The sequence below is a fragment of the Octodon degus genome, unplaced genomic scaffold (assembly GCF_000260255.1).
Source record: "Octodon degus isolate 3935 unplaced genomic scaffold, OctDeg1.0 scaffold00187, whole genome shotgun sequence".
Classification (NCBI taxonomy): Eukaryota; Metazoa; Chordata; class Mammalia; order Rodentia; family Octodontidae; genus Octodon; species Octodon degus.
The window spans coordinates 3,096,821-3,106,083 of record NW_004524763.1 but is presented as its reverse complement, the minus strand read 5'-3'; the positions used below and the strand labels follow the sequence as shown (position 1 = coordinate 3,106,083).

The window sequence follows — 9,263 nt, the reverse complement described above, 5'->3', positions numbered from 1 at the left end:
ATATATGAAATTACATGTAAGATCACATTTAAGAAAATTAAAGAAAAGGAAACACTAACAACTGATTCATAATCACAGTCTTTATGCAATAAATTCATCACTGTGTGAGACCGGATCCTTACTATTATAGTTCAGTGCTAAGTGTGCTAAGTGTGATCCCACTCCTCACTAGGTATCGAGCTACAGAAAATTGGTACACATCTGCCTTAGTTATGCAGAGATTATATGTAGGAAATCATTAACATGACGAAAACCCCAGGTCTTCCAGCAAATCTCAACATGTTGTCGAAGTTTAAGCTTATATAGCCTCAAATAAGATGAAAATGCATACTCACATATGAAACTTGTAAGGAAGTTCATTATTACCATGAGGACTGGTAAATAATGAGATCCAAATGACTACATGACTACTTCCATGATGACAAACAACCCGAAGACAGAATGGAAGATTCACAAACTATTAATTTGTATCTCTGCTTGTCTTTGCTACTTTAATGTAAATATTAGGATCATTATCCATGCTGTGAATTTATCAAGAAGTATTTTCCCAGATCAACTTCTTTTTTATGATTTGATTTATGAAAGTATTTGTTTTTGAAGCATCCAGGATGCTTCAAAGCATCCAGGACTGGCAACAGGAACACTGAGAACACATTTAGCAACAAAGTTTTAAATGTACACTGGGCTGATACTCAGAAGTGACCAACCGAAAAAGGGCTGCAAATAAAGCTGGGTGAAAATATGTAACTTCTGAGGTGTGATAAACACCAGAGTCATGATTAAAAGACCAGACCCTGATCTCTGTGCATAAATAAAAAGAAGAATCGAACTCATAAGTGCTTCCTAAACCAAGAGAAAGACTAATGACAGGTTGAAAACATCCTAGAAAATTTAAAAACTGCTTGATAACACTACACATATTTCATCATCCCTCATAAAAACACATTTTCAGCTCCTCATAATCCCAAGATAATACTTGTACAGGATATCTTATTAATAACATATTCCTAATGAATACAATTTAAAAGTAAGTATTAGCTACAGTAATAGTGTGTAACCTTTACACTGGCATGTGTTTGGACCCCTCTACATGTAGTTCAAACTTACTATTCCATTAATTATGCTTTTAACATTATTTAGTATATGCAAAATCTACTTTGAGATGCTATATAGTCCAATAATTCCCTTTGGTTTGATGATGTTATTAAAGACATATTAACAGGGGCCGGGGAGATGGCTCAGTGGAATAACCGCTTTGCTGGCAAGTGCAAGGGCCTGAGTTCAATCCCCGGTTCGGCAAAAAAAAAAAAAAAAAAAAAAAAGACATATTAACAGCAATAAATAAAAAGGAAGTCCAAAACACCTGAGTGAATATAACTTTTACCATAAACTGAAAGCTTTATCAAAATTGTCAGTGGCCTTAAAAATATAAATCAAAACCAAAAGCATGCACTAATGTTTAAAAAAAGAAAACTCAAGAGTTTTAAGCATGATTTTTAAAACTGACTCAAACTAGCTTCACAACCCTGTTTTGTTTTCGTGGAGGTGAACACTGAACCTGGGGTGCCGTTACCACTGAGCAACATGCCCAGATTTTTTTTTTTTTCTTTTCATGCTGCCCTTCAACTTTCGCAGCTGCAGTATAGGCATCTGTCACGAAGGTCCGTACCCACAACTGCCTCAGAGCAAAAGACCCTTCCATCAAGTCAGTGGTTAGACATCCCCTGACTCTGGCTGGCTTTCTTTTGTACTAACCTCACAGTCTTTAGGCTCAAGCACCTGGCTCCCCTCTGCACCTCTGGCGGATCCATGAGCCACTCCAGCATGAGACAACCACCCAGATGATGCAGAACCCCAAGGCCCTCCAAACTGAGTGCTGGACTAAAGCAAGGGAGGTATCTGGTACCTCAAAATAGAACTTGAAAAGTTAGATTTTCTCCTTTTAGAGATATATGGCTTCTACACACTTCCACAGAGCTAGGGCATAAAGAGCTACTGCAACCACTGCGCAGCCCAGAGAAGTAGACAGAACACTCAGAGGCTGGCACCGGGGCGTCAAGCCCAATTGCATTTCCTCAGGCAAGAGAGGGAGAAGTTCAGGTCCTGGAAGGGATGACATGTGCCTGAACAAGTCTATTGTCTCATTGAGCTCCCCATCTCCACTAGAACAGGCTCTAACACACCTGCACACACTAAGGTAGTGATGGATACCTCCAACTCCTTGGAGCCAGCTTTGAATAAATCCTTTTTCCCTTCTTACCAAAATTTAAAAATAAAAATAGATAATGCTTTTTGCTTCTTGAATTTCACTGGCATTTGATGAAATTATTTAATTTGGCAAATGCTGTTGCTCAAACTCAAAGAAACTAGATAAAAGAAAGCTGTCAGGTACACATAAAATCTGGGCTAATTCAAGTTACCAACCTACTTGAATGAGAAGAGTATGAAAGTGGTTTACTCTGAGAGAATGAAACAAAACAAGTGTAAATCTAGCACCTTTTATGAAGAATTATTTGGCTGTAACAACACAAAAAGAGTAATTTTATAACAAGAGCATAAGCCACAAATACTACTTTGCTAAAATACTCTGTACATGCCATGGATCAGGAGGGAGAAAAAGCCACTTAAAATGGAAAAAAACAAAAAACCTTTAATCTTTTGTATCTGAATTTATCTCTAAACTATGCTAAATTTACAAACAAAAAAATTAATTTCCAATGAAAATGGCTCTTCACATTAAAAAGTAACTTGTTACTTTGTATTTCCTAATTCATATGCTGCCTCTATAATTTATAAAATCGTGCTTACCACAATGAAAGTTTTATAAGTAAAACAAATTTAAAGTATATATTCTTAAACTAGTCTCAAAAATGATGAATTCGAACTTTTGACTGGCCCTATTTCGAATTCAAGTTTATCAGATACTCTGAAGGCCACAAAGTCAATCTAGTTATTCGCTTTTCCGCTACTACTGAGTTTCCTTTTCAACTACTTTAGAACTATTCATGTTATATGGTTAAAGTTCTCTAGTGAAATATGTTCACTATAAAAGTCACAGATTATTTAGCTAGGAAAATTCAACTCCTCATAAAAGAACAAAGCACTTCTACTCAGATATAATAGTAAATATTAAACTAACAACTGATATTCACATTTCCGTACAAGATATACCAAAAATAAAGTTGAGTGTACTCAAATTTGTAAATGAAGTATGGGGCTGGCTTAGCACTTCAGAATGACCTCACAGACAAAACCTGACAGCAGGCCCTGGGTCAGACTTTCACACGTAAATCCCTTAGAAGTGGTAACAACAGAGTCAAAGTGAAGATTTCTCTTTCAGGATAAAACAAAACTAAAAGAGGAATTCTTGACTAAGAGTTGCCTGGACCTTTCACTTTTTACTTCTTGAAAGATGGCCCTAATGGTAAGAAAATACAGAAAACACCCCAGGAGACTACGGCACCAGAGCTAGCCAGCCTGGCAAGGTCACTTACTTAATGTGTGAACTCTGAGACTCAGTTTCCTCATCACATTCAACTTTCCCTTAAGTATGAAACTGTAGTCACCTTGTCACCTCAAAAATCATTAGATAGGGATGGGATAAGGAACAACAGGTGTTTTCACACAGCCCTACTAAAGATTCTGTCACAATACTTTCCTACTTGAAACATGTTGGGAACTTATAAGTCTCAGACTTGTTTTCAAAAATTGGATTATATGAGTAATGTTAAATACTAGAAGGATTCAAAAGCTACAAATGTTTAAAGTCACATAAAAGTTACAAATCCACCTTCCCACACTAAAATATTTATGAGCTGTATCACAGATACTACTGAACACAACAGGCTCACAGGGAGCAGGGTAGGGGGAGGGTTTAGGGACAAACTGAAAGAGGAGGGACCGGGAGAGATGTCTTTGAGGGCCAAAGCAAAGGAAGAAGGAAAATAAAGTTTCAGCAACTTAAAAGATAATCAGAATATGACAGGTGGGTTTAGGATTTATTTGAGCATTTTGTTCTATACTCCTTCTATTCCCTTTCTAGTCAATCAGAACTCTACACATGATAAGTTTCCAGACATACATCCAAAACTGCAGAACTCAGCATTTCTTAACATTAAATTGCTAGTAAGTCTCCCATTCAATCTTTAGCCATCCTCCCTTTATGCAGAGTTTCTCATAGTATGTCACAGGACCTCGAAACTAATACCTGCTTCATTGGCTAACCTCTAAATTCCAGGACCCTACTTCAGAAACACTGAATTAGAATATCTAAGGCTGGGGTAGGAACTTCCAGTTTTAGCTAGTACAATAGACAGGTATTTTGCAACCTATAAGTCATAAACTCAATGTAGTAGATGATAGTACTTCTTGTTTAAAAGAATAGCTTGGAATAGATTCAATTTATGAAGATTACATAGGAACAGAAAATATTAGAGAGCACTATGCTTTATGCAAACTTGTTTTAGATCTTTAAGTGGGTTAGGACAGAAAAGGTTTTTCTTACCATATGTCTCACTCAAACATACTTAAACTATTTTTATTTTTATTTGTGCTTTTAAATAAGTTACCTTTTTAAAACTTAATTATTCCTTTTACAGAACACAACTTTGCTTGTTTAGGATCTCATCTATTCCATTCCAAAAGTTTCTATTGTATTCCTTGAATTTTTCACTTGAGGGCCATATTTACCTATTGGATTAATTATCTACCCAACATTTTACAGTATTTTAAGTTTTTCTAGGATTTCAGAAATCTAACTTGTTGGGCTGGGGATATGGCTCCAAGCCGGGGCTATGGATCAGAAGCATAAGCACCTGCTTGGCAAGCACAAGGTCCTGATCCCTGCTCAAAAAAAATCCAACTTGTTATTTTTACTTTGTTTTTAAACAACTTTCTAACTACATAATGTTATTTCACCACTAACATCCTTGACTTGATTCAGATAATTTAATTTTAAATTCTGTAGGTATGACAATGTTTTAGGGTATTTAATGCTTTACGTATTTCATTCCTTTATTCTCTCTTCTAGTAACATAATTTTAGACAGAGTATTTTTTGGCTTGCTTTCTTTGGCAGTCCCTTGTATAACTGGCATTTAATTCTGACCATATCTTTTTCTTTGGGAAAAAAAAAAAAACAAAAACAATCCCCATTAATACATGAAGATTTTCTGGCTATATGTCTACAGTTTTAAAATGATGTACAGTGTACAGATATTTCAAGGAACTGTAATTGCCTGCTAAAGGATAATGTGATGACATGAATACTGAGTAAAGCTGTACAGAAAACTTTCCTCAGGTGTGACTTAAAATATAGAAATATCTGCAGTTTGACACAGTATGTGATGACTGCCCTTGAGGTAGTACAAATGAACTGACTGAATAACGGTCACAAAACCTTCAAGCAGGAAGAAGCTCCAGTCACTCTCAGCCTTGATCCTTACTGCCTCCAGTAGAGTGTTTCTCCACGGGCAGCCCTAGGACCCCCAGTTGACAGATGTAGGGGATGTATTAAAAATGGTGCAGTGAAGTCATACATTTTTTGCTAATGTTGGATTTGCTTTCATTTCACAGCCACAGAAAACAATCTCACTAAAAAATACAGAAGAGATACTACTCAGCCCTATTTTAAAAGGTGCCCTTGCTGAAGAAATGTTAAGAAGTGAGGCGGACTTCAACTTACAAGTTCAAGAGGTGTCTTTGTCTTAAATAAGTACCTGCTTAAGTTTATATCTGGAATTTTAGGTATTCTGCTTGTGATGATGCAGTAACTGCCTAAATTAATTTGAATATCACAACTATAAATGTTATCTGCACTCTTGTGAGACACTAATAATAATCTCAGGGATTTCCTGAAAGAACAGGCACATCTGTAATGAGATCATTTTTAAAAAGTTTTTTATTTTAATAGGTTAAGCTGTGAAACCACTATTACTTTAATAGAGGTACTATAAGATCTCTAATACAAAAATAACTGAGATTCAGGGCAAGAGCTAAATAATGGCCCTTATTTTATCTATACAGTTTGTGAAACATAAGAAAAGATATTGTAAATATGCTAATTAATGACTAATAATTAAAAATAGCAATTTCACTGAAAAATGCAGTTTTATTATAATTTAGCTAAGAGGAACATTAGTTTCAGACCTGTTGCTCTTTGTATATTAAAAGGCAAAGCTATCTCACAAACTCTTAAAATCTGACACTTTTTACAGAAAGCACACAGATCTAACACTGCACACAGTGAGCAAGACAGATAGTTAAATCTAGATTGCAAATTGCTCAAAATATCTAAGTCTCTAATGGAAAGTTCCTCCTAAAACTATTCTAATACCTCCAAAGATGTGACACTAGGAAATTATAGATGAGCCACCTTTTCAAAGCTACATTAAATACAAAATGCAGAATAATAAATTTGGAAGTTCAGAAACTCTTGATGAAGAAGCAAAAACTTTGAATTCTTATTTTGTATCATATCTAGTAAATACATTTAAGACAAAAAATAACTGCTATTTCATTGACACAGTGACTTTTAAAGATCATATTCCAAGATTTAGCCTCTCGAAACTACTTCACTGACATCAAAGACCAATACTGTTTTTGAAAATATTGTTTTAATGATGTATTCATTTGGTATCTTGAAGAACTGCAAGAGTGTCGGAATGCTTTTATTCTGATTCCCATATTAATTTCTGAATTGATCAAATCTATTTCCATAGGGAAATAATATTAAAAGTTTGTTGTAGTGAACAAAACAACGTGCCTTACATACATAAATGTGGTGGTCTTTGGCAATCAGGAATGCATTCTGAATACTATTGCCATATGTTCAAAAATGAAAAACTTTTCTTCCAAACAAGTATAAAAAAAAATCAAAGGCATTAAAATCTACATATCTTGGTGTGCACTAAATTCATCCTATAGCACAATCTCATCCCAACAATTCTACTGGCTTGTTAAATACATGACATATGAGATGTCTAACTGAATCAACTATCTAATTATGAGCAGTAATTTAATATGTACATTCTAAAAATATGTTGGACACAGAATTTATACAAATTATCTGAAGTCCCTATGTACTTTAGCAGGATGGAAACTACCACAAAGGTCTAGTATTCAAATTCCTCTTAATATGAAGACATTTTATTAATGTACATAATATCCTATCAAGCCAGGAAATAAAATACATACCATCCCTGAATTTCATTGCATGAAAAACTGAATATAAATTAATTTTCATTCACAAAATACAATTTCTAAATTCACTATGATATGATGCTACAAAGCACCACAGTTGATTTATATAATTTTGTACAAATAATTTTCTTAATGTGTCAGCAACCCAGAGTATTTGAAGTTTGTTCACAATGGAGGGATAAACTTGAAAGTTTGTCTGTCTCGTGTGTATTTTGTATATTCTTCCATTTGGGAGGCATATATAGTATTCTAAAAGGCACTTAAAAGATCTGAAAGTTACTATTTGTTAAATATGTTCCTACTTTCTCCAAATACATGAATTTTGAAGGAAATTATGATCAAGTTTGAATCAAGTGCACTAAGTACCAAATGTACTACACTGTCCAATCCATCCTTCCCCAACCCAAAATTAACTGAAAGCCCGTCAGACTAGTCAAGAAGAGACCCAGGGGAGAGTAAGAAAATGTCAGTCACTACAATTAGAGGCCTTTTGTACATCACTTCATTATTGGGTTTTTATAGTACTGTCCAACAAATTCACTAGGGCTTGAACTCTAATAAACTTCATTATCAAATAAAACATCTCTAAAAATAAGTTCTCAAATGATCTTGCAGACAAATAGGAAACAAACATGTAAATGATTTTAAAATAAAAGTAACCAACAGTTGAACTCTAAAACCGAAGAATCATTAGTTGACTCCTGCTGTAAGAAATTCAGTGAGATAAGCTTTCTGGGGTATTGTAACCCAGTGAAGCATCTTCCTATGTGAACAATAAGGATTTATGTCATTACCAGTGAGCTTTCCTGTAGAAGAGTTTGCATACTTACCCAGGAAGGTAAATGGAAAGCGCACAGGGCAGAAGACGAACTGCAGCAAAGCCTTTGTCATATGATAGTGACCTATAAAGTATCACATAAAGGCACATCAGCATGTAAGGCTTTAGGATAGCAGAGTCCCAGGTCCTGTAACATATAGGAAGAAAGGACACCAAAATTCAGGAGTCCAGCTCTCCCTCCTACAACTCCTCCCCCTCTTCTCCACCTTCCTCGGAGCAAGAGCCCAGCCTCAAGGGTAGGAAAGGGAAAGCGGCTGGCTGCCCCTACTCAAAGGGTAGAGGATGAGGGGCAGCTTGGCTGGCATTCCAGGGTATCTCCAGCACCCTTATTTCCTATTCCCTGTCTGTACAAGGCAGAAAGTTGATCTATTCTGCAAACGCAAAACCCACACGGCGCTCATTCATCAACTTGCGTAAGTGATCACCGCCCCCTGGACGGGTACACCAGCAACCAAATCATAGCGATCCACAGGGAACCCCAGCCTTGCCTCGCCCAGAAGCTCCGAGGAGGTGCCCCCACGGAGGCAATGAGTCCAGGTGTTGCAGCCCTTAGCCCTACAGACCCCCGGGCGGCCGCAGCCATCTCCCAAAAGCTTGGCCCGGGTCACAACCCCGAGATCGGAACCGACTGGGAAAACATTCGGCAGAGCCCATGGCTACAACCCCAGGGCCACCAGGTCTGCGAGGGTGGGGTGGGGGAAGCTAAGAATCGGGGAGGAAGGAAGGGAGCCAGGGATCCCACCCAGGCTTTGTTGCTGGTCAACATCAACTTTGCATCTTAGTACAAAATGTCGATCTTAAGGGCTGACAAGACAGAGGCAGAGGGAGAAAGAGAAAGGCAATAGAGTCCATCTTGCTTTGGGGAAGAGGAGGCAGAGAAAGAATGAAGTGCAAATCCCACACTCTGGGCGTAAAAGTCAGCTAAACACCTTTCCACCAAGGAGGAGCAACGAGTGGGGTGTCCCCGTGCCGGTGCCCGCCCGAACTGGCGGCGGTCTGGGCAGAAAACGCCTCCCTCTCCTCCTCTTCCTCCTCCTTCCCCTCCTCCTCCCGTTCCTCCTCCTCCCGTTCCTTCTCCTCCTCCTCCACTCCTCCCGCGGCCCCGGCGAAGATCCCGCCGCCACTGCCTCAACCTCCGCTGACCCCCAAGGGAGGCACCGCCGCCGCCCGGCCCGGCGCTGCCATTCCGGGTTCGGACCGTGCGGCGCGGCGCGGCGCGCGTGGGG

General features: G+C 37.9%; 1 protein-coding gene across 11 annotated transcripts in view; it reads right to left on the bottom strand.

Annotated features, from left to right (window-relative positions):
- Bbx (BBX, HMG-box containing) overlaps positions 1 to 9,263 on the bottom strand; it is a 271,278-nt gene that overhangs the window by 259,724 nt on the left and 2,291 nt on the right. For 10 of the 11 annotated variants that reach the window (XM_004643964.2, XM_023704103.1, XM_004643966.3 and 7 more), the window contains exon 2: positions 8,030 to 8,101. The gene's annotated coding sequence lies outside the window, so the exon portion shown is untranslated. Of the gene's footprint in view, positions 1 to 8,029; positions 8,102 to 8,966; positions 9,016 to 9,263 lie in introns of those variants that run through there. The other variant, XM_023704100.1, reaches the window with a different exon arrangement.